This window comes from Hemiscyllium ocellatum, chromosome 6 (assembly GCF_020745735.1).
Source record: "Hemiscyllium ocellatum isolate sHemOce1 chromosome 6, sHemOce1.pat.X.cur, whole genome shotgun sequence".
NCBI classification, from domain to species: domain Eukaryota; kingdom Metazoa; phylum Chordata; class Chondrichthyes; order Orectolobiformes; family Hemiscylliidae; genus Hemiscyllium; species Hemiscyllium ocellatum.
In genome coordinates this window covers 71,622,024-71,645,837 of record NC_083406.1, presented here as the reverse complement: position 1 = coordinate 71,645,837, position 23,814 = coordinate 71,622,024, and the positions used below count along the sequence as shown (strand labels likewise).

The 23,814-nt window shown below is 39.2% G+C and overlaps 1 protein-coding gene and 1 non-coding gene across 2 annotated transcripts in view; both read right to left on the bottom strand.

Annotated features, from left to right (window-relative positions):
- LOC132816742 (PC3-like endoprotease variant B) overlaps positions 1-23,814 on the bottom strand; it is an 876,366-nt gene that overhangs the window by 255,951 nt on the left and 596,601 nt on the right. The window lies entirely within an intron of this gene.
- LOC132817000 (U6 spliceosomal RNA) lies at positions 14,368-14,469 on the bottom strand. The gene has a single exon (XR_009644838.1). It is a non-coding gene; the product is annotated as a U6 spliceosomal RNA (small nuclear RNA).

Below are 23,814 nucleotides of genomic sequence, written 5' to 3'. Positions count from 1 at the left end.
GGTATACAATTATTCACGTTATAAATCAATCAACTGGACAAAGGAATAGAGGCCATTGTTGCAAAGTTTGCAGATTAAACAAAAATAGATAGAAGGACAGACAGTGTTGAAGAGTCAGGTAGGCTGTAGAAGGACTTGAAGAATGGGCGAAGAAGTGCCAGATGGAATATAATGTTGGAAAGAGATGATGCGCTTTGGAAGTAAGAAAAGGAGTATATATTTCTAAATAAGGAAAGACTTCAGAAATTTGGAGAGCAAAGGGACTTAGGATTCTGGTTCAGAATTCTCTTACTGTTACTATACAGATTGAGTTGGTAGTTAGGAAGGCAAATGCAATGTTAGCATTCATTTTAAGAGGGCAAATATACTTGTATTGCTGAGTTTATAGAAGTCTCGGGTCAGACTGTTTTTGGAATATTGTGAGCAGTTTTGGGCATTGGAAGTGATCCAAAGAAGGGTCACAAGATCCCTGGTTGAAGGGCTTGTCATATGAGGATGGGTTGAGGAGTTTTGATCTATTTTCCATGGAGTTTAAAAGATTGAGAAAGGATCTGATTGAAACTTACAGAATACTTCAATCTGAGTGTGTTTTTGTGAATTACCTCAGTACATTTTTCTAGACTGAGAGCACCATAGATTCAATGTGGAGAAGTTGTTTCTAATAGTAGGAGAGACAAGGACCCAAAGGCACACCCTCAGAGTGAAGGCATGACACTTCAGAATTGAGATAAGGAAGAATTTCTTCAACTAGAGAGTGGTGAATCTGTAGAAATCTTTGCCATAGAGGGTTGTGGAGGCTAGGTCATTGAGTGTACTTAAGAACAGAAATAGATAGCCTTTTGATTAGTCAGGGGTTCAAAGGTTACATGGAGGAGGCAGGAAAATAGGGTTGAGAAACGTATCAGCTAAGATCAAATGGTGGAACAGTCTCGATGGGCTAAATGGCGTAATTCTTCTCGTATATCTTATGGAAGAAGGCAGAAATTTGGTTAAGTGAATTAAGGTTGAGCTCAAAAGAGATTTGGCTTATTACAATAAGTGGCCATGTTAAGAGAGATAAGAACTGTATCTCTCCAAATGTGCGCAGCAATGTGAGATAAAACAAAAAGCCATTAAATAGACTCTTGAAGAAACAGTAGAGTATTTTTAAACAAACAAGTTGTCTCCTGACAAAAGAGGATGGTATGGGATAGTGGGGCATCAATGGGAGGAAATAATGTACCCTCGAGAACCTTACAAACTTCAGCAAGGTCAATACTGGAGAATGCTGTTGGAACAATACCAACATAATTATCATTAACTTGAATTTTCAGTCCTCTATGCTTAAAGTATTCTCAAAACAAACATAATTGACTGAAGAGCTGCCACTTCTTAGAAATTGTTTATTGCTAGCATCTACCAATTCTTAAATGGTTGTGCTATGGCAGTATTGTCAACAGGTAATTGATTGGAAACTAGTGCTCACAGGAATCACAAAGTACATGCTGTTAAATTTACTCACAATATTAAATTAGAATTGTAAAATGGCCTCTGAAGGGCAAAGGAAAGAGAGAAGTGTTAATATTTGTTTATTATTGACTTACAGACCATTTGAGGTCCATAGCTGAAGAAAGGAACAAATAAATAACATTTATATAGAGTCTTATTCCAGTATGGAATCATCCCAGTGCATTTTGTGTAATGAAGCAACTTTTTTTTTGATATATAGCAAAGTGTTTCGATTAATCATTTCCACTGGGGAGCTGCACTTGCAGAAAGCAGAGATTCGAGAATTGATATAACTGATCACTCCTCTTTCAATTGCAGTTTCTCCTGCTAGTTGAGGATTGATGAATTTTCATCTTTACTGTTGTAACTAAAACAAATAATAGAGTTTCTAGTTATTTTCATCATTTATTATCCTAAAGATATAACAAATCAAATACCCAGTTCAGAAGCCCAATTCCTTGTGCAGCAAAATCGACATTGGCTTTTAAACAATTGCTTCAGTGCACAAACTTAAAATAAAACACAGTCCTACTCTCTTCTGAAATCATCAGCCAATAGGTTACCACAACAGTAATGGATTGCTCACATAAAGCAATTGATTTGTGTTTCTATTCGGCAGTCATGAGGACTTGAATCTTTGGCTTTAAAGAAAAGACTCAAATTGTTAATGGTTTGCTGATGCTCAAGTAATGAATCCAACAGTCAAACCAAATTTGAATGCTCTCCAGCAACAGAGGCACAATATTAGCAATGATAGAATTTTGCCATCAAAAGAATTTGAAATGAACATGGTTTGAAACATTAAAACACAGGATTTGGTAAGACCATGGCTGATCGGATTGTGAATATGGAGCTTGCTAACTTTCATTTACAAAACGAGCTTTCATTATAGTTGTTTACAATGACATTACCTCAAGGTGAATCAATCAAGTATCGTTCTCTTGCTGTTATTACACAGGTAGAATGTGGACTAAGCAGATACGTTTCATTACTGGTGTAATGTGCTTGTTAAAAATACTCAAATATGCATGAGTTTTTGCACAGTGTGCCCAGGATTTGCCTGAGGGAAAAGGTTACAATACCCCGTCTCCTCATACTAAAAAATATCATGATCACAACTGGATTCCGTCATCGCTATCAAATAATTCTGAAGGTTTGAGTCCAAAGCAAATGCTTGGAATTAGTGAATATAAAGTCTTGTTATCAATCTGCAATCTGCCAGCAATTTACAGCTAATTTATCAATGACCATGCAGCTGCACACAGTATAGTAAAGCTCTCCACATAACTATTGCACAGTATTTGAGAACATTGTATCTTAGCAGGGAACAGGAAATCACTAGAGTAATTAGAAAGGTACACTGTAGTTTATGAAATAATAGAAGACTGTTGTGTTTCCAGCCCAACATATCATTAAAGTTACAATTGTTTTTTAATGTGGCACAATCATCTTTCTGAGTTCATCAAATCCACTTAAGTAATTATAACTTCCTTCATTCATTGGCTTTGGCAGCTACCTGGGCAGTGTATTTAATGGCAAGTCAGTCTTTCTCCAGCAAAGTAAATTCAAATGTTATGCACATACCAGAATTTAACACTACAGCATAACTTCTAACTCGTGATATATATTTTCACTTCACATAATGTTCCAGCAATCCGAAACTTGGGGGATTCTCCTGATGACTTGATGACAAAATGTGTAACATCTCACCAAGCTATAGAGGATTACAAGCCCTCGAAGACAACTTAATCAGTGAGAGCCAAGGTGGCAAGTAATATTCTATCGTTAGCAACATTGCCTTAAGGTTATAGAGCAAAAATAAAGATTGCTCCAGACCTGACTCCTAATTGTTGTTTCATAATACCTGGCTAGAAGAGTAAATACATACAAACATTAAACAAGAACAGATCAGGTTCAGTTGTGATAGTTTTCATGGTTTCATGGTCATCCATGTGTACAGGAACAACAGCAGCAGATGCATGGAAACACTACCACTTGCAAGTTTCACTCAAAGCTACAAACCTTCCTGAGTTGGAATCATATTGCCATTCCTTCACTATCACTGGGCCAAAAAGTCATGGAACTCTTTAACAACACTGTGAGTATTCCTATGTGACAGGGACTTAAACAGTTCAAGAGGGCAGCTCATCACCACATCCTCAACGGCAATTAGAAATAGACAATAAATGCTGTCATAGCCACACACCCATGAATGGACAAATTTTGAAATGTTCCAATTAGACAAGGTACTAGAGTGTTTTTTAGGGCTGTGGAATAGTTTACAAAGAAAGCTTCATCAGATCACGTGAGAGGAAAAGATAGAAAATAATGTTTCTTTTACTCTGAATCTTTCAGATGCTGGGGTGAGATTTAACTTTGGTAATGATGTAAAGTAAATGGGAGCCAATTGGCAGCCATTATATATGACACCTGATTATTCTTTCCATTGATTTCATTGTTCGAGAAAATTGAGTGGGTCATCTCACTGGATCAGGTATTCAAAGCTTTGGAGGGGATGCATAAGAAAATTAATCGAATCAATTCTATCATGATGAAGCCCAAGTTCAAATCCTACCTACCTCAAAGGTGTGGCATAAAGTACCTGAACAGGGTGAACAGGAAAATATCTTCCATTTTACAATTAATGTAAAAGTTGGGGAGTGAGGAAGGGGCTGAGTGCTCCTTAGAATACAGAGTGTTCGAGGATATTTGATACAGGTGTTCAAAATCATAAATAGCATTGTTAAAGTGCAAAAAATTACAGATTTGAGTTATTTGGCAAAATAATCAAAAGTGATTTTTTTTTCTACATATGAAAATAGCAATGATGGGAATGAGATTTACTGGATAGGTCTGACACAGTCATTGTAGGCTGAATGACCTCCCTTTTATGCTGCCATTGTGTGACATGACTGCAGGCCGGTCTACTAACACGCCTTCACCAAAATTGAATATTGCCTCTAACACCATTAGTGACAAACATTACACAAGTCAGATTGAAAGGCTGGTGCATTACTAATCTCTGTAAGCAACTTTACTGACAAAAATGCTAGGATTCTTCTTGTTTCCCAACTAACAAGGGAAAGGTTGGGATGAGCACCTTTTTTTTAAACTGAAGAGATTATTCATGAAAATGGTTAAATCATGTCAGTCGAGCATCAAGGAAGTTTGCTCTCTTTTTGCAATTCAGCTTTCAACTATTCAAGAATCCATAATTATCTGAAATTCAGCCATAAATTTACAAACAACACGGCGGTCATTTCATTGTCCCTCTTGGTGTTGGTGTGACTACTTCAGGCGACATACCTTCACCAGTCATGGATGGTTGATACAACTGTAGTGCTCAGTGAAACAAAACATCTGCTCTTCCCACATCCACTTGGAGATGCCATTTAAATGATCTGAGTGAATTTTTTTTTAGATATGACTCATACTTATTGACCCATACACAGACATAGCTGTGATATTTTTGTTTTGATTATGTACAACCTTCAAACTCCAATTTCGGGTCAAGTACTAAAAGCAGATAAATGTAACAGCTAATCCACATTTCTGGTCACTTTCAAAGTCTGTAATCATGAAAATTATTGTCAGTGAATACGACTGGACCAGATTATGGTGGCTGGAGATGGAATCAGTGTCAGGCAGCAGCAATTTACATAATAATGGGTTCTGAGTGTTTCATCAGCACCTTTTGTTTGCTTAGTGTGCAGTGCTACAGTAAATTGTAAAAAAGTCATTTCTCTGCAATCAGCTACACAATATCAACAGTAAATAAAGGAAAAGGAAAATAAATTCTGATTAAAGAATAAACAGAAGCCGTTAAGATCGATCTTCTGTGACATGTTGACTACTCAGATCAACTGAAAATTTTCAGCATTTAATCACAGCTCTACACTGCCATTTTCCTAAGATGCAAATGTCTGAAATGTGTACATTTACTGGACATCACACAGCAGTAACCAGTATGTCCTGCAAGCGAATTGTTTTGTTCGCAGCAACATTTAAAATATTTTTACTGACATAAAATATAATTGTCACACTAGTAATTGCAATCCCAATGAACATTTCTTTTGAATAGTGCAAGACACCCTGGGTATTTCCACCTAATATCGAATTTTTAAAAATAGGCCCTGCAGAATTCAAGCAATGACTCTTTCCGATTCAAATCAAAAACCTTAAAATTAAACATTTATGGCCTCAGAATTTTATTTGACTTTTGCAAAAACAACTTCAGAAACCAAAATTAGCTTTTGAGTGTTGCTCTTAGTATGTTGTAAACAAAACATTTGAAAGATTTCTTACATTAGCACGTCCTTCATTTTCTTCAGAAATGCTTTAGTTACACAGAGGTGGAAGAGGGAAACAGCAGATGAATTTCTACAGGGATTCTCTCAATTGTCTGCTTTAACTTCAGTGGAAGAGCTATGGGTAACTTAAGATAAACAACAGATGTGCCAGCATAGGTTTATCACCAATACTGATAACTCACAATGTCCTTTCAGCTGCTCACTTTGACATGCTATCTCAGCAGTTTAAAAGAATTGTGCATCTGCAAGTTTTTCGATCACCCGAAACCCATCAGACAACCCCAGTTAGAAGCCTTTGTACTGTCACTTCCCCATGCTCTAATATCATTTCCCCCATGAAAGTCAGATCATGCTCCCTCAATATCCTATTATCTATGCACTGGCATGCAACATTGAAATTTTTAGGTCTTTTTGCTCTGACTTATAATTCTCTTTTTTAAAACCACATCACATCCATCTCTAATACCCATCTTTGATTCACCCTCCTAAAGCGTCATCTTAAAAACCCAACTCGAAAAATGCCTATTAACACTATCTTCTCACATGTCATCTATATTTCCGAGGTATTTGACATGTTGTCACCTGAAAGCTTCATACTCACTCTCTGGTTAGCTGTCCCATTGATCAAATTTTAACACCACCAATAGCACTGAAACTGCTACCATAAAAGTCAGTGTCACATCATTACTCTTCAGCCACTATATCCTTTTGACAGAAAGTGCTGGAAAAACTCAGCAGATCCAGGAGTGTCTGTGGAGAGAGAGAAAAACAAGTGCAGTATTTCAAAGAAGTCATATTGGACTTGAAACATTAACCCTGTTTCTCTCACAATAGATGCTGCCAGACCCACCGAGTTTCTCCAGCACTTTGTTTATGTTACTTTCCAGAAACCACAGGTGTTTTTTGCTTTTGTATATCTTTTTGAGTTGCATCCATAACTTTTCCTGTTCTGTGCAAAGTGTCCTTCAAGTGTTTGAACATCAATCTGTTTCAATACAACTAGGGCATCTCCAATAATTCTTTCTTCTTCAGTCTTCAAGTGGAAAACAGAGGATCTATTTTTGGCCCATCTTCCTCTGGCCTACTTGCTGCTCCTCAATAATATCTTTTATCGGCAGTGGGTCATTTCTCATGTTAGAAAGAAAACCTTCTGTTAGTGGGAGTCATATCTGGCACAAAAGAACATGACTGTGATTACTGGAGGCCAAACATCACAGTCCTATGGCATCATGGAATGAATTCCTTGTTGTGGTCCATTCTAGACCATTTCAGCAGCTTCTTCAATGACCTTGCCTCCATCATAAGATGAGAAGTGGGGGTGATTACTGATGATTGTACAATGTTCAGCTCCATTTGCCACCCCTTAGATACTGGGATGGGTAGCTTTGGGTTGATTAATGACAATTAACATTTGTGGCACGGAACATTTGTGTGCCACACAAGTGCTGGGCAATAATCATCTCCAACAAGAAAGTATTTAATCTTGACTTTCAAAGGCATTACTGTCACTGAAACCCCAACCATCAACATCCTGGAGGATACCATTGACCAGAAACTGAACTGGGCTCACCATAAAAATCTGTCGGGGTCAGAGGCTAGGAGTTTTGTGGAGACTAAATTGGATCCTAACTCCTCACAGACTGCCCACCATTCCCAAGACATAAATCCAGATTGTGATGGGATATTCTACACAGGTGAGTCCAGTTCCTTACACTCAAGAAGCTTGACATCATCCAGGACAAAGCAGCCCAAATGATTGGCACACAGCTATCACCTTAAATATTCACTCCTTTCACCACTGACACACAATGGCAATCTTCTGTACAATCTACAAGATACACTGCAGCAATTCACCAAGCCTCCTTCAATAAAAGCATTGAAACATGTGAGCTCTACTGCCTTGAAAGACAAGGGAAGCAGTTGCAGGTGAATACTAACACTTGTAAGCTCCCTTCCAAGCTCCTACGCCATCCTTACAGGGAACTATGATACCATTCGTTCACTGTCACTGGGCTTAAAAACCTATAACTCCTTCCTAACTACACTGTGCTTGCACGTGCATCATATGGGACTGCAATATTTCAAGGAGTCAGCTCACCTCAACTTCTCGAGACCATTTATGGAATGGGCAACAAATGCTGATCTGACCAGAAAGGAATATCCTTTTGTGAAGGAATAAATTTAAGAGTACAAACGTTGAAGAGGCAAAAGTTAGTATGTCCAGAAATACTTCATCAGGGGAGGCGATGGCCAGGTGGCATTATCGCTAAACTGTTAATCCAGAGACCCAGGTCATGTTCAAGGGACCCGTGTATGAAACCCACCACAGTAGATGGTGGAATTTGAACTCAACAAAAATCTGGAATTAAGAGTCTAATGATGATGATAAATCCATTGTCAATTGTTGGAAAAATCCACCTGGTTCACTAATGTTCTTAATGGAAGGATACAGCCATTCTTACCTGGTCTGACCTACATGTGACTCCAGGCCCACAATAATGTAGTTAACTCTTAACTGCCCTCTGGGAAATTAGGGATGGGCAATAAATGCTGGCTTAGTCAGCAACATTCTCATTCCATGAACGAATAAAAAATTGCAAGTATTTAGGATAAACACCAGCCTTCTCTGAGTATATAAGACTATAAACAATCATGGGCAAAACTGAGGATTGCAGACGCTGGAGATCAGAGTCAAGATTAGAGTGGTGCTGGAAAAGCACAGCAGGCCAGACAGCATCCGAAAATCAACGTTTCTGGCAGGAGCCCTTCATCAGGACCCCTTTTTCAGCACTACTCTAATTTTGACTAGTATAAACAATCCTGGCAATCTCTTTGGCTCAGTGCTAACTTCCAAACTTGCACAAAATGCATCACCAAGAAACCTTCTACCAAGCACCATTTTTCATTCATTGTTCAACACAGTTCTCACCAGCCTAACTGTTTAGTTATTCTGCAATATAACATATCTAAAATCCTTATCCTCATCTAGAAATCTCTCTATAGCCTTCCACTCCATTATTACTATACCTTTCTCTCATGGATTTATCTTCAAATGTTGATGTCTTGTGCATTGTGTCCTTTGCTACTCTATTGCAACCTGAGTTTTCAATATCTCAAAACAGCCCTCTTGAACTTTCACTACTTCCTTCCATTTCTATCAGTATTTTCAAAAAAAATTCTCAAAATCCATCTCTTTGATCATCTTTTTGTCATCTCTTGTTTTCCATCCTCTGGAATAACCTAGTGTTGAAATATGCTGTATCAATTAAGATAATCCACAAAAGGATCTTATAACGTTTCTTCTTACAACTGCTGAATCTGAGAAATGAGAGCCAAATACTGATTCTGCAGACAATGCAGAGAGCACTTCTCAGCTAGTACTGCCTGTGCCTTTGTTGGAATGAACAGACCTTGCACAATAATGCAAAGGCAGTTCATTTAAATACTTCAATGATCCTAATAACTTATGTCATGATATGTTGGGACTACCATGTGAAAAAAACAGAAATTGCAGGAAAAACCCAGCAGGTCTACAGCATATGTGCAGAGGAAGCAAAGTTAATGTTTCGGATCCAGTGAGCCTTCTTCAGAACAGACCGTAGCTAAGAAAAGGTTAGTATGTACACTGATGTGGTGGGGGAAGGAGTAACTTGAAGGTTGAAAATCACACATCACCAGGTTATAGTCCAACAGGTTGAATTGGAAGCACACTAGCTTTCGGAGCGACGCCCCTTCATCGCTACCACCTGATGAAGGAGCGTCGCTCCGAAAGCTAGTGTGCTTCCAATTAAACCTGTTGGACTATAACCCGGTGTTGTGTGATTTTTAACTTTGTACACCCCAGTCCAACACCAGCATCTCCAAACCAGAACTTGAAGGTAGAGGTGGAGTCCAGAGAGACAGAATGACAGTTGGACAAAGGAATGGGTAAAGAACAGACTGAGAGAATCAACAGCTGCTTATCAACAGCTAATTAGTAGCTGACAATGAGTTGTTTGTAGCAGCCCACGTGATAACAAGGCCTGGTTTGTGGGAATTGGGATAAGGATATGGAAGTGAATGCTCAGGCTAAAAAATTCTTAAACTCAATATTGAGTCTTGAAGGCTGCAGGATTCCAGGTTGGCGAGTACCATGTAGTACCATTGGCGAGACCCAATGACTCAGTTTCCTTAGTACTTTTAAAAGCACCATATTTTCAAGAATTACAAACATTATGGAGGTGAACTTCAGATAGTTCAATGCAGAACCTGCACAAAAACTCTCCTTTAGGTTCAGTAAAGTATTTGCATGAAATGAGAGCCAGGTCTTTGAATGAAAAAAGTGCTTGAGATGCATAAAATATATGATTGCTTGCCTTTGTGTGGGTATCAAATGAGGACTCTGACTCCCAGTCTATCCCTAGATACAGCCTTAGACTGACTACTTGATTGAGGTGTTTGTGTCTCAAGGAAGGGAGTATGCTTAAAGAGAAAGGAGAGGGAAAGTAAAATCTAATTAATTTTAAAACTTAAAATATTTCAATATTCTAACTTTCTTCTAAGAATGTACATTAAATCTAACACGCTGTTGTCTTAATATATTAAACTATATTTCATTTTATACCACTAACAAATTTCACATTTGATATAAATACTTTCAAAGTTATCCTGTTTTGCTCTTTTATTTTGCTTCTAACTGTGATGCCAATTGACTAAATGTGAACATAAAATGTACTTAAGATTTGCAAATAATTATTAGAAATGCTGAGGGACATTTCGTTTTGATGAAATCTTCATTTCACATAAACATCTACAACTATCCTGCTGCTTTAATTTTACTTCCAGTTGTTTTATTATGTTCAGGACTATCAGCAGGCAGCACTATAAAATTCTTATTGGAGGCATGGAGAGATTTCCTTGTGTACACACCAAACTTGCTTTTGTTGCTAAACAAGTTAAGGCAGGTTTTGAAAGTCAGTCTTGTAAAATCCCTGATCTCAAGGGAGCACCAAAATGGCCATCATCCCTGACAGTAAATCTCCATGTAGGAGGAATCGAATCAAGCTTTCAATAGGTACATATGCCAAATAAGTAGGAGGAATTAAATACCATGAAACCTTTAGAAACCAGGGTGCAAGAAAACACAGAGCAGGAGGGGAGCATCTGGCAAAATGGCAACTAGTTAGCAGCTGCCACGATGACCTCTAACTGCATCCATAGCAACTAGACTAAAGATGGAGTTCAGTTTTATTATTTTCACACCCACAATGTCAAGCTTGTGAATCCCAGTGCTATTTTGTAGCTGAAATCAGCAGACAGATCTATTCATTGGACCAGAGCCGATATCCTTTAGCTAATGAGTGCAATCATCACTTTCTTGGCAGAAACTGCTGCATGAGGAGATAATATGCACCATAGTAATATTTACCCAAAACATGATGAAATGGTCACAGAAAAGAACAAACTTGAAGCAGAGGTATTTCTGTAGCCTGTATTACTTGATCCATTTGGCTACCTATTTTTCATGAACTGAAGTCTTGATTTTTAAGGGACTATTATTTCTTCAAAGACTTTGAGAGAAGTGCTTAATGCATAATGTAGAGAAGGAATAAATTTTTATCATGACGCTGTCTAAAATTGATAATGATCAACAATTAGTCCTGTAATTAAATTTGACCTCCATTTTCAAAAAATATCCAGGATTACACATGGAACACGATAAAATTCATATTGGTAATCTCAAGCCTTTCTTATATACGTATCAATCTTTTTGTTTGCTGAGTAAGTTAAGGAGATTTTACAATCAGACATGTACGACCTCTAATCTGAAGGTAACAACAAGATTATCACTACCAACAATACCTGAAGCAAACTAGCCTTGGAAACCTATCACCACATCCTCACTCATAGAAGTGCCTTTCTAAATTTTCTTCTCTTCACCATTCAAAAGATCCAACTGCTCACTACATTGAAACAACTGGGAAACCAGATGGCTTTTGCTGCCAACCCTTTCCACTGCTGTTCTTCTGAAGGGAAGGAATTTGACTTGGAATTCTAACAGTAAGACACTGAAAAACATCATCAAATAGGACACCTCTCCTTTTCTTAAGGCTCCTTCTGGTTAATCACACCCTAAAAAGCTTAGTGTGGCAACATCTTTCAATTGCTCTATAAAATCAGTAGCCCTACCATCAATTTTCCTGTCTACCATTTACAAGACATAAATCAGGGGCGTGGTGGAATATTCCCCGTTTGTCTGAATGAATGCCACTCTAGCAACACTCAAGAAGTTTGACACCACCCAGGATGAAGCAGGCAACTTGACTGGCACCGCATTCACAAATATTTAGTACCTCCACCACTGGTCCTCAATAGTAGCAGTGTGTACCATTTGCACAATACAGAGCAGAACTTCACCAAAGATCCTTAGACAGCCCCTTCCAAACCATAAACCACTGCAATCTAAACACAGTAGCAGAACCCACCTGCAAGCTCTTCTCCAACCCACTCACCATTCTGACTTAGAAATACATCACTGTTGCTTCAGTTTCAGGGTCAATATCCTGGAACTCATTTCCCAGCAGTATTGTGTGTCTTCGAGTAAAAGGTGAGGTCTGCAGATGCTGGAGATCAGAGCTGAAAATGTGTTGCTGGTTAAAGCACAGCAGGATAGGCAGCATCCAAGGAACAGGAAATTCGACGTTTCGGGCCAGAGCCCTTCATCAGGAATCAGTATTGTGTGTCTACCTACAGCAAATGGATTGCAGCAGTTCAAGAAGTTTGTTCTTTCTCAAGGACAACTAAAGGCAGGGAATAAGTTTTGGCCCAGCCAATGATGCCCACATCCCATGAATGAATAAAAAATAAAATCATGATTTGTTGTTATTTGGTTAGTTCCAGTGAACAGTTAGCCAAACATTGTTTTCAGTTAAATGCAAACGACCCCCTCTCCAAGTGCTTTACTTTCTGAATTTATCTCCTTCAACTCACAGATTTATATCAACATGATTTAAAAGTAACTGTTGAATCCCTGTTGATATAGAAATATAGGTTAATAATCAAAAGAACCACTCAAGAGATTTAAAAGCTATAGCACCCAATATCAACAACTGGTAATTTAGATGTCTTCTTCATCTTCTTAGGCAGTCCTTTAAGATTTTTAAAAATTCATTCACAGGATATGGACATCTCTGGCTAGGCCAGCATTTATTACCCATCCCTAATTGTCCAGAGGGCAGTTGAGAGTCAAGCGTGTCATTGTGAGTCTGGAGTCACATGTAGGCCAGACCAGGTGGGAATTGTAGACTTCCTTCCCTGAAGGACATTAGTGAGCCAGATGTGTTTTTTTCTGACAATTGACAATGATTTCATGGACATCAGTAGATTCTTAATTCCAGGTTTTTATTTTTTTTATCAAATTCAAATTCCACCATCTGTCATTGTGAGATTTGAACCCAGGTCTGCATAACCTTAGCTGACTTTCTAACAGTAAAGTGATAATAACACTGGTTCATTGCCTCCCCATTGGTTAGCTTCCACTCTAGTTCAATTGGTTCTAAAATGGCTGATAATAGTACTGCTTACATGAGTGTTGGTGATTGGAGGATTGGCTGGGCAAGTTGTCTGGAAGGTTGTGCACTTTCTGTGACACTGTGACCCTGCAATGGTGTGTGCTTGATAAAATTTCTCAATTTCTTCAATGCCGTCCCAAGTAAATCTTCTCAATTTTAATTGCTCATAAGCCACAAAACTGAAGTTCAACAATGACCTGGAGCTCAGTTTCTAAGTGAGAATGCACACAAGTGACTAAAATTGGTGTGATTTTAGTTTTGGATTGAAGGTGACATAGGTTAACAGTTTCTTGCCCAGTCTGTGGATGATCTCTGCGTATGACAGTAATTTGTGAAGGTGAGGTGCAATTTCGCAGCAATGAAAATGGAGAAGAGAATATGTGCGATGACGCAATCTTATTTGACCCCAATCTTTACTGAAATTGAGTCAGTGTTATGTAGTTGGTCTCCTGAAAGGCATTCTTAGTATCCTCCCATCCTGTCAGCTGTGATGCAAATGTTCAGCTCCATACCTTTCTCCAATGCAAAATGTGAATCACAATTTGGGGAAAAAAAATTGTTTCTTATTTTATCCAGTTGTAAGACATTTACTTTTTAGCTTCAATTCTCACAAAAAAATCTAATCATTAGTTTAAACATCTCTCCACTTTCAGAACTGTGATGTTCAAATAATTAATTTCCCTTTGTAAAATATCTTTGCTGTATGCTATATTGACAGTTGCTGCATCTACCTGTTCAGGAAAGTATGCAAAAACAGTCTTTGTAACTACAGGTTGGTGGTGGAGAAAGGTTTGGTAACAAAAATCAAAGGGGAAAAATACAGCCCTTGAATTAATTAAGGAGAATCAACATTGATTTGCAAAAGAGATATCTTGTTTGACTAATCAAATTGAAGTATTTCATCAAGTGACAGTCAAGGTTGACAAAGGAATGTGATGAATATTATTCATACAGATTTCAATTAAACTTTTGGAAGATGCCAAGAAACAAAACTGAAGTTCAAAGAATAGGAGAGTAGGTTTTTGGTGGAACGCTTCATGAATTTGCCTGTCATTTTTGCACACAGGCCATGCTAATCTTCTTGTGTTGTTCCAATTTTAGTGCTTAGCTTGGATAAAAATTGACATAAGGACAGGTAACAGCAAGACAAGTTAAGTGCTTATTTTTTTCCAATTGGAGGGGGTAGACAGTGGTGGTTTCCAAGGGTCAGTGTTAGGCTCACTTTTTTAAAAAAAAAAGTATGATTTGAATATTGGAATACAGAGTAAATACGCAACATTTGCCAATTATATTAAACTTGAAGGTTTAATAACACTGAAAATGACACCAATTGATTTATGACAGGACAAAGGCTTACAGAATGAGTAGACATGTGACAGGTATAATTTAACACAGAGAAGTGAGAGGTCATCCATTTTAGCAAAGGGCATAGGGAGAAACATTAGTGACTTTGTAGGGAAGCGTTAGTGGGGAAAGAGAGACCGAGGAATCTACGTGCATGGGCCTTTGATAGAGGCAAAATATACTGAGAGGGTAGTTTATTTTATTCATTAATGGGACATGGGCATCACTAAGTGGACCAGCATTGATTGCTGATTCCTGTAACCTGCTATCTTGAACCACTGCAGTATCTGCGCAGTATGTTAGACCCACAATGCTATTAAGGAGAAAGTTCCAGAATTTTGATTGAGCGACAGTGAAAGAAAGGCAACATATTTCCAAGTCAGGACGGTGATTGGCTTGGAGGGGATCCTGCAGGTTGTGGTGCTCCCATGTATCAGCTGCTCTTATTGGTGGTTGTTGCAGGTTTGAAAAATGATGCTGAAGGAGTCTTGATGAATTTCTGCAGTATATCTTGTAGATGATACATACTGCTGCTGCTGCCAGTGGTGGAGAAAGTGGATGCTTGTTGATGTGATGCCAATCAAGTAGGTTGATAGTGTCAAGCTTCTTATGAGCTATTGGAGCTGCACACATCCCAGAAAAATGGGAAAATGCATTCACTCTCCTGACTGCAGTCTTGCAGATGGTAGATAGGTTTTGGAGGGTGAGGGGGCGAGTTACCTGCTGTAAGAATCTTAGCCTCTGATCTTGTAGCCATTGTGTTTGTACGGCCAGTCCAGTTCAGTTTCCTGTCAATGGTAATCCCCAGCTTGTGAACAATTCTGAATTCAGTGGTGGCAACACCATTGCATGACAAGGGACAATAGTTAGATGATCTTTTGTTGAAAATTATTGTGAATGACTCCACTTTATCTTTTGCACTGATGTGCTGAGTTCTTCCAGTTTTGAGAATGGGGATATTTGTGGAATCTTCACCACCTTCAGTGAGATATTTAGTTATCCAGCACCAAAACCTGGTTTGGGCAGCGCTGCTGAGCCCAGGTCAGGCCATTGATTATGGGATCGTTTATATCACTTGCTACATATGTTCATTTGGCACACAAGTAGTCCTATGCTGCGTCTTTACCAAGTTGACACTTCATTTTCAGGTATGCCCGGTGCTGCTCCTGGCGTGCCCTCCTGACTCTTCATTGAACCAGGATTGATCCCCTGGCTTGATGGTTATGGTTGAGTGGGGGATATGCAGGGCCATGAGGTTACAGATTGTATTGAAGTACAATTCTGCTGCTGTTGATGCCCCACAGTGCCTCATGTGTGCCCGGTCTTGAACTGCCAGGTCAGTTCAAAGTCTGTCGTATTTAGCATGGTGATAGTGCCACACAACATGATGGAGGCTTCTCTCAATGTGAAAGCAGGACTTTGTCTCCACAAAGATTGTGCAGCAATCACTCTTATCAATACTGTCATAGATAGATACATTCGCAGTAAAATGGTAGGGATGAGGTCAAATATGTTTTTCCCTCTTATTGGTTCCCGTACTACTTGCTGCCCTAAGATCAAAAGAGATAGGAACAGGAGAAGGCTGTTTGGTTCCTTGAGCCTGCTTCGCTATTCATTAGGATCACTGGTAATCTAACATTCCTCGCATCCACTTTCTTCCCCTTTCTCTGAAAACCATGATTCCCCTCCTGATCAAAGATTTATCTCAGCCTTAAAAATATACAAATACTCTGTCCCTACTCCCTGGGGCACAGAGTTTGAATGACTCTCAAATCTCTGAGAGAAGAAGTTCTTCCTCAGCTGAGTCTTAAATTGGTACCTTTTCACTCTGAGACTACATTCTCTCGTCCTGGACTCTCTCATGAGGTGAAATATCCTCTTATCATTGGCTGACCCAGTAGACTGCAGACCCAGTCTCGCAACAAGTCCTTTAAGGCTTAACCAGTTTGATCACCAGTGCTGCTACTGAGCCTCTTGTGGTGATGGACACTGAAGTCTCTGACCCAGAGTACATTCTGCCCCCTTGTCACCTTCAGTGCTCCCTCCAACTGCCATTCAACATAGGATTGCAGAGTCATTAAACAAGGGAAGGCGGTATGCAGTAATCAGCAAAAGGTTTCCTTAGCTATGTTTGACCTGCTGCCATGAGATGACATGGAATCAATGTTGAGTATTGCCAGAGAAACTACTTCCTAACTGTACACCACCTCTGCTGGGCCTATCCAGGGATTGTGGGTTTGGACATTTTCTGTAAGGTATGATTCCATATGTACAACTTGTCAGGTTGTTGATTTACTAGACACTCTCCCAATTGGGACAGACACTCTCCCAGTTTTGGTACTAGCCCCCCCCCTTCGATATTAGTAAGGGAGACTTGCAGAGCCAGAAGGGCTTTATTTGTAATTGCCGAGGTCAATGCTGTGTCCCCATCTGTTTCCATATATTTTTTGATCATGTTTTTCAGTTATTACAACCGAATGGCTTGCTAGGCCATTTTAGAAGATAGTTAAGAATAAATCACATTGCTGTAGACTGAAATCACATGTGGGCTGGACCAGCTAAAAACCAAAGACACTCTTCTCTAAAGGATATTAGTGAACGTTCGTAATTAGTCAGTGAAGCATATGGGATCTTGTACTGCAGAAAGTGAGGTATTGAGAAATAGAGATGATGTACTGAGCCTGTATTGATATTGATGTTACTAAATACCCATGAAGCAGGTGGGACTTGAGCATTTTTGGTCCAGAGGTAAGGACATTAGAAAGGTCTTCTTATTCTCCAGTTAGAATTTTCTGTCCAGTATTGGTCACCGTATTTTACGAAGCAGGGTTTCTCAGCTTTCTCTAATTTCCGTGTGTGTGTGTGTGTGTGTGTGTGTGTGTGAGAGAGAGAGAGAGAGAGAAAGAGAGAGAGAGAGAGAGAGAGAGATGGAATCAGGGAGGAACCAGCAGTTTGATCTCTTGGCAGTGGAATAAGATGCAGAGATAACGACAGTGACATGTTGGGACTCATACTAGCTTGTGGCAAGTCCCTACTGTAATATTGTTGCATGCTATGAATGTGCATTAGCATAAAACATTTTTTATGAGCTCTTACCTTGGAGATAAAGTCAGCAGGGCAAGAGAATTTCACAACTCTTGCTTCACGTTCCTTTAAAGGTGATGTGCGAGAATCCAGTTTGTGCAATTGTGCTTGAGTCTGCAGTTTCACTTGTTGAATTTTGCTACACATTGGAGAAGAGGAAGACAGTGGCACATGGGACAGAGGTTCAAGACAATGAGGGTGAGTCAGCAATGACAGTGAGGGGATGCTGTGTTTTGTCAGGTCAGGAGCATAGAGTAGTAAGTGGGAAAAGTGTATCCTGCGTCATGGTGGGGTTTCTGAGAATGATCAGTCAAGATAAGAAAATGGGATGCCTAGAGGATGCTATTAGTACTGCATCTGTGTCTGCAAGTCGGTTCATTTCAAGGTATTGACTGGCAGAGTCTTTCCAGGACTTTGAGTTCAGCAGCAACATTTCAATGATCCCACTGAGAACCATCTCAAATGATATATTTTATAATGTGTAGAAGAAGGGAGATCTGAGCCTTCCAGATCTGCAATGTCCCATACAGTGGTGAGTACAATACTGGACACAAACTTCTGCATTCAATATTCAATTAAAAATTGAATACACACACACACACGCGCGCGCACACACACACACACACACACACACACACACACACTCTTATTACTGCCATAATAGTGGGGAGGTCCCTAATTCTGGATTAGTGGTGCTGGCAGAGCTCAACAGTTCAGGCAGCATCCAAGGAACAGCGAAATCGATGTTTCAGGCAAAAGCCCTTCATCAGGAATCAGGAGGTCCCTAATGCCTGCGTAACCTTCAAGATGGGCCAAGTATGAGGCATACTAATGCGATTATTTCTCTGACTAAGCTACCTTCCATTAAAATCATACATACATGAACAAAGCAAAGTTAGAGAGTTAGCAACTCCCTGGAGAAGGAGAATTGTAACTCCAATGCACATGGTGGCTCCTTCGTGAGGCATTTATGGAAGCCATCCTAGTCAGAGTTTAGTGGTGAGTGAACAAACTTTGGAGGCTTTGTCAGTAAAGTTTAAAATCCCTGGTGGGACAATGGCAACTTTAAGATGGTACAGTTTTTCCAGACTGGAGGTGTGAGAAGTTTAAAATTACTTACAGCTCAGATTCAGCATTGTTGCCACAGTGAATGGGAATCATGAGGCACAATAACAGAAACAGAAGTAATGAGGTACCAAAGAAATATTAGTTGAAGGTCATCGGTCCAGGACATCAGAAAATCAGTAAATAAAGCCTAAGCAGATCTGACCTGACAAAAATTGGGAGGCATTATGATCACAATACACACTGGAATCACACAGTAGGACTATAATTAAAGCAAGAATAATTTATTGAAGCCACAAAGAAATGATCCCACAAAAAAGGCAGGAATTCTCCATTTCTCCTGTGAAGGGAAAATCCTCCTGTACAACCATAATAGGCAGCATCACAACTGTTACAAGGAAATAAAGAGTATTTTAAGAAGGCAAATATAAAATTATATTATGAATAAATGATATTAGAATCTTTAATTCTTAAAGTACAAAACCACATACAACACATGAGAAATGAAGTGAGTAGGACAGGCACTGGACTGTAAAAGTCTTTGTCAGCTCCACGGATCAAAGAAATCTCACAGGCACAGACAGTGCCCAGCTATTTAAAGTGAATGTTTTATCTATAATATAGATATCACATTCAGAAAATGAGCCCACTAGGGACACGGTTTTATAAAAACTACCCACACAAAAAGATTAATGAGAAGGAATGGTCCACAAAAGAAGAAAAAAACCTAAAATGTTCCTAGGGCAAATAAATGATCTAGACCTTTGATGACTATGTCGATTGTCATTTCATGTATTTTAAGTTGGACACCAAGGAAAGTGTAACCATATTATCAATGAGTCATGACTAAGAAAATAATGTTAACAAATGACAACAAGGTTCAGAAGCTACAGTTGTTAAAAGCAAAGGTATGCGATAAGCTAATTTCTGATATAAGGGATTCCAAATAGCAGAACACTCAGAAGCACTTCACAATAAAATGTGCATCTCGACCACAAATATCTTCAAATGGCAGAAGGGGTTAAACAATACAAAGTTAAGAAACAGAAAGTCAAGGGGCATCTGGTTGACAAATAGCCAAAGATCAGATCAAAGAGTTCATAGAGCTTCCTAGCCTAATGACACAATCAAAATTTTAAAAATTGGATCCACTGAGATTAATTATGCTGACATAAGAAATTTGTTTTGAACTGCAAATAAGATGGGAACCTATGACTACATTGTATTGGCACAAATGTTTCCCACGGCGATTGACACTAAGGAGTGCTCAGCCTGCAAGAACCAGCAAGGTTTATGATGAGAAACAAGCAGGGACATAGTTAATGAACTGAATCCTTTGCTTGAGCCAGACAAAGCACATCTGATTTTAGATGCTAAGGTGACAAAGATAAGGCAAGTTTCAACAAAATGTTTGACTTCCTTCTCTTCCCAGGAAGAATACTCAGTAGCTGTTACAGAAATCATGCCAAACCAGAAACAAGTCTTAAATAGCAGAACCAAGGAATTGAACATTTTGGTTTCGCCACTAAAATAATCACTGAGGGTGAAGTAGAATGTCCAAACCCTTGTAAACAAGTTTACATGTTTCAGCACAAATCTACCGGCAGATTGAGAATTAAAAATGTGTTTACACAGATTGAGAATTTTGTGCCTATAATGTATGGAAACCATCAGTTTCAATGCTCAACAATTGAAGATACTGCAAGAACTCAATTGCCTGCTTCAGGTACAGGATATGACAAAGAACAAATTTCACTTTTTCCAGTTTAAAGTAACCTACAGACTTCTGACTCTCAGGAAAAGAACTGAAATGAACAGTCTTCTACACAGTGCTGTAGCAGTCTTCCAAGTCCAAAGAGAACAATGTCTGGAGAATTGTGCAAAGGCCAGTTTGGATGAATTTGTGAAGTCAGAAAATGGTAGGGATATAAGGTAGTGATAAATATAATTATGTACTCAAATGTATATTATTCACTATGAGAAAATATGCTTGTAGGGAGATATATATCGAGTTGAAAGGATCTGAAAGAATTTACCTTGAAGAAGTCCAAAAGCACAACTAAACAGGATGTTTTCACATGGACTTGTAAGCAGAACACCTTAATATCTCAAAGGAGTGAGTTCTAACATCTAGCCTTCCTCAAAGTCTGTGTAACAAAGTCTATCATATCAATGTAGTTGCAACTACTTTTTAAACATGCAATAGATTATATCTTTTCAACTACAAGATAGTCTTCTCATCAGGGAGGGGAAAGTGAGGACTGCAGATGCTGGAGATCAGAGTCAAAATGTATAGTGCTAGAAAAGCACAGCTGGTCAGGCAGCATCCGAGGACCAGGAGAGTCAATGTTTCGAGCATGAGCTGACCGGCTGTGCTTTTCCAGCACCACACTTTTCGATTCTGATCTCCAGCATCTACCGTCTTCACTTTCTCCTAGTCCATTCCTAATGAAAAGCTTATGCTCAAAACATCAACTCTCCTGCTCCTCAGATGCTGCCTAACCGGCTGTGCTTTTCAACTCTTCTCATCAGAACAGCAAATGGTTTTCTTCTAGCATACCTGACCAAGCAGGCTTTGTAGTTACCCACATTAAAATAGATTGATTTCAGTAGTCTGCATTGTTAGTAGTAAGTTTGCAGTGTGTTGCCCATACAACAATGTCCATTTCTTACACTGCAGAGAATAGTGTGCCACAGAGCAATATTGGAGGGATATTACCAATACTTAGGTTGCAGAAGATCCATTTTCTTTGAAAAAAAGGAGTTTACAAGATTTGAGGGAGGTGTAGAAGAGTATGATGGGTTTAGATATGTTAGATAAAGAAAAGTTGCTCCTGTTAGCTAATGATACAATGAGCAGGCATCCAGAAATGACGATTTGTGTCAGAGACACAGGGGCAATGTGAAGGAGAACTTAACTTTGCAGCGAGTAATGGCCTGGAAATGCAGCACATGAGAAGAGTGACAGCAGAGACCATCAACGATTTTAAAAGAAAGTTGGCTTATATGCAGGGCTATGGAAGTAAAGTGGGGGAATGGCACTGTTTGGATGGTTCTACAAATAATCGGAATGAATGTAATGGCCTAATTGACCTCTGTGATTCTGGGGGTGGATCTTTAGAACAGGGAGGGAAACCAGAAGTGAGGACTGTTTTGTAGATCTTGAACACTGGGGTAAAGCACTTAGTCATTGATATGTGCATATGTTCCCAATCCAATTAAGGATGGTGGATAAATTCCCAAAGCTGGAGGGCCAATCAGAAATCTTTTAGCTCAAAAGGCACAGCACACTGTGGTAGCTTCAACATATAAGTGCCCTCTCAAGAAACCTTTCAAAACTTGAATTTAAAACTGGTTTTTGCAGCTAGGCTGTCACTGTGAATGGTGGGTGGATATAGCTCCCCTACAGGGCAGCATGTGGCTGCTTTTCACCCAGACAGGAAGGAAAGGCTTTGAACACTGCCTAGCCCCTTTGACCTCTCCCATGTACCCGCTTCCAGGCACCTACAGTGAACTCCTGTGGTTGGGAAACAGGTGGTGTCCTTTAATTGACCACAACCAGGTACCAAATTGGCTGCCCACCATGTGAAGGCGGGTCACCCAGCTTGTTACGATCCTACTTCTGCTAAATGGCTAGCTTTAGGAACAGTGATGGGGAACTACTGCCCGGCAATCAATGCTGGTATCTTTGTTGGACTCTATTTCTGACCTAGGCTGGGCCCAACAAACATACCTATCGCACCACGTTGTTTTGTATTACGTACAAAGTTGCTTATAAGGCTCTTCAAAAATCTTCCAGTAGAAAGGTCTATTTCGAGTTTTGATTTAATTACTGATGGTGTGCAATAGCTGGTAGCCCACACATGGAAACTGAGGTAGGTATGATTTTAAAATGATTGACACATTTTTAAATCACATTCCTCGTCTGCCTATCAATGCGGTTTGTGAGTTTAAAAGCTACCAGTCCTGGGTTGTCAGATTCACCAGGAATTCAAATTTGTGGGGAAGGGCAGGGATAGCCCAGATGATTTCTGTGGGATCTGCTGACATGATCCTGCCAATGTAACCTTATTTTCTGTTTCTTTTGATTTGATTTATATCAAGCCATCTCTTACACTCGAGTACTTATATCATTATGATTGCTCTACATAATTAAACCAAATTACTTTAAATCAATTTATGAATACCTAATATTCATTACGTCAAACTTTCATTTCACGAAGTCAACATTAATTAGGTGAAACAAAATTAAGTGCACAAACATTGACCCTTTAAAAAGACAACATACATATATTTTTATTGCACATATTTTACCCTGTGAAACCTTGAACTTCTCATCGTTGAGTGCTTACTTGTTCCTAAATACATAGGAAGCATTGATGCCCTTTGGAGACCGTATCATGATTGGAAAGATGCATATCTGAATGGAATGTGTTTTTTGAACTGTGAAAAGTCAAAGAAAAGTGATTTCTGTGTCTCACAGCAGTGCCCAGACTCACGTTAATTGAGTGCTAAACATTTCCACTAGTTTGAAAATATCCTACTAGAGCTACTTGCCATTTTTAACAGAAGTATATATTATTGAGAAATAACTAACATTGGCAAGCCCAGCCTTAATGCCTCTTAATATGGTAGCAGAACGCCACTTTCCTGAACCACTGCAGTCTACTTTACTGTAGGAACATCCACAGTGCTGTTAATGAGGAAGTTGCAGGAATTTGACCTGGTGGCAATGACCTAACAGTTTTGCATTGCTAAGTTAGGATGCCTGTGACTTGCAAGTGAACCTATGGGTGGGTGATGCATGCATGCATCTTCTGCCCTTGTTCTTCTAGATGTTGAGGGCTTGAAAGATATTTTCAAAGGTGTCTTGGGCAGGCTGCACAGACAAAAGTGCTGAATGCCAGCGGTGAGATGGAAGTGACTGCACTTCACATCAAAGCAATCTGATCAAACAAATTTTGGATTTCCAG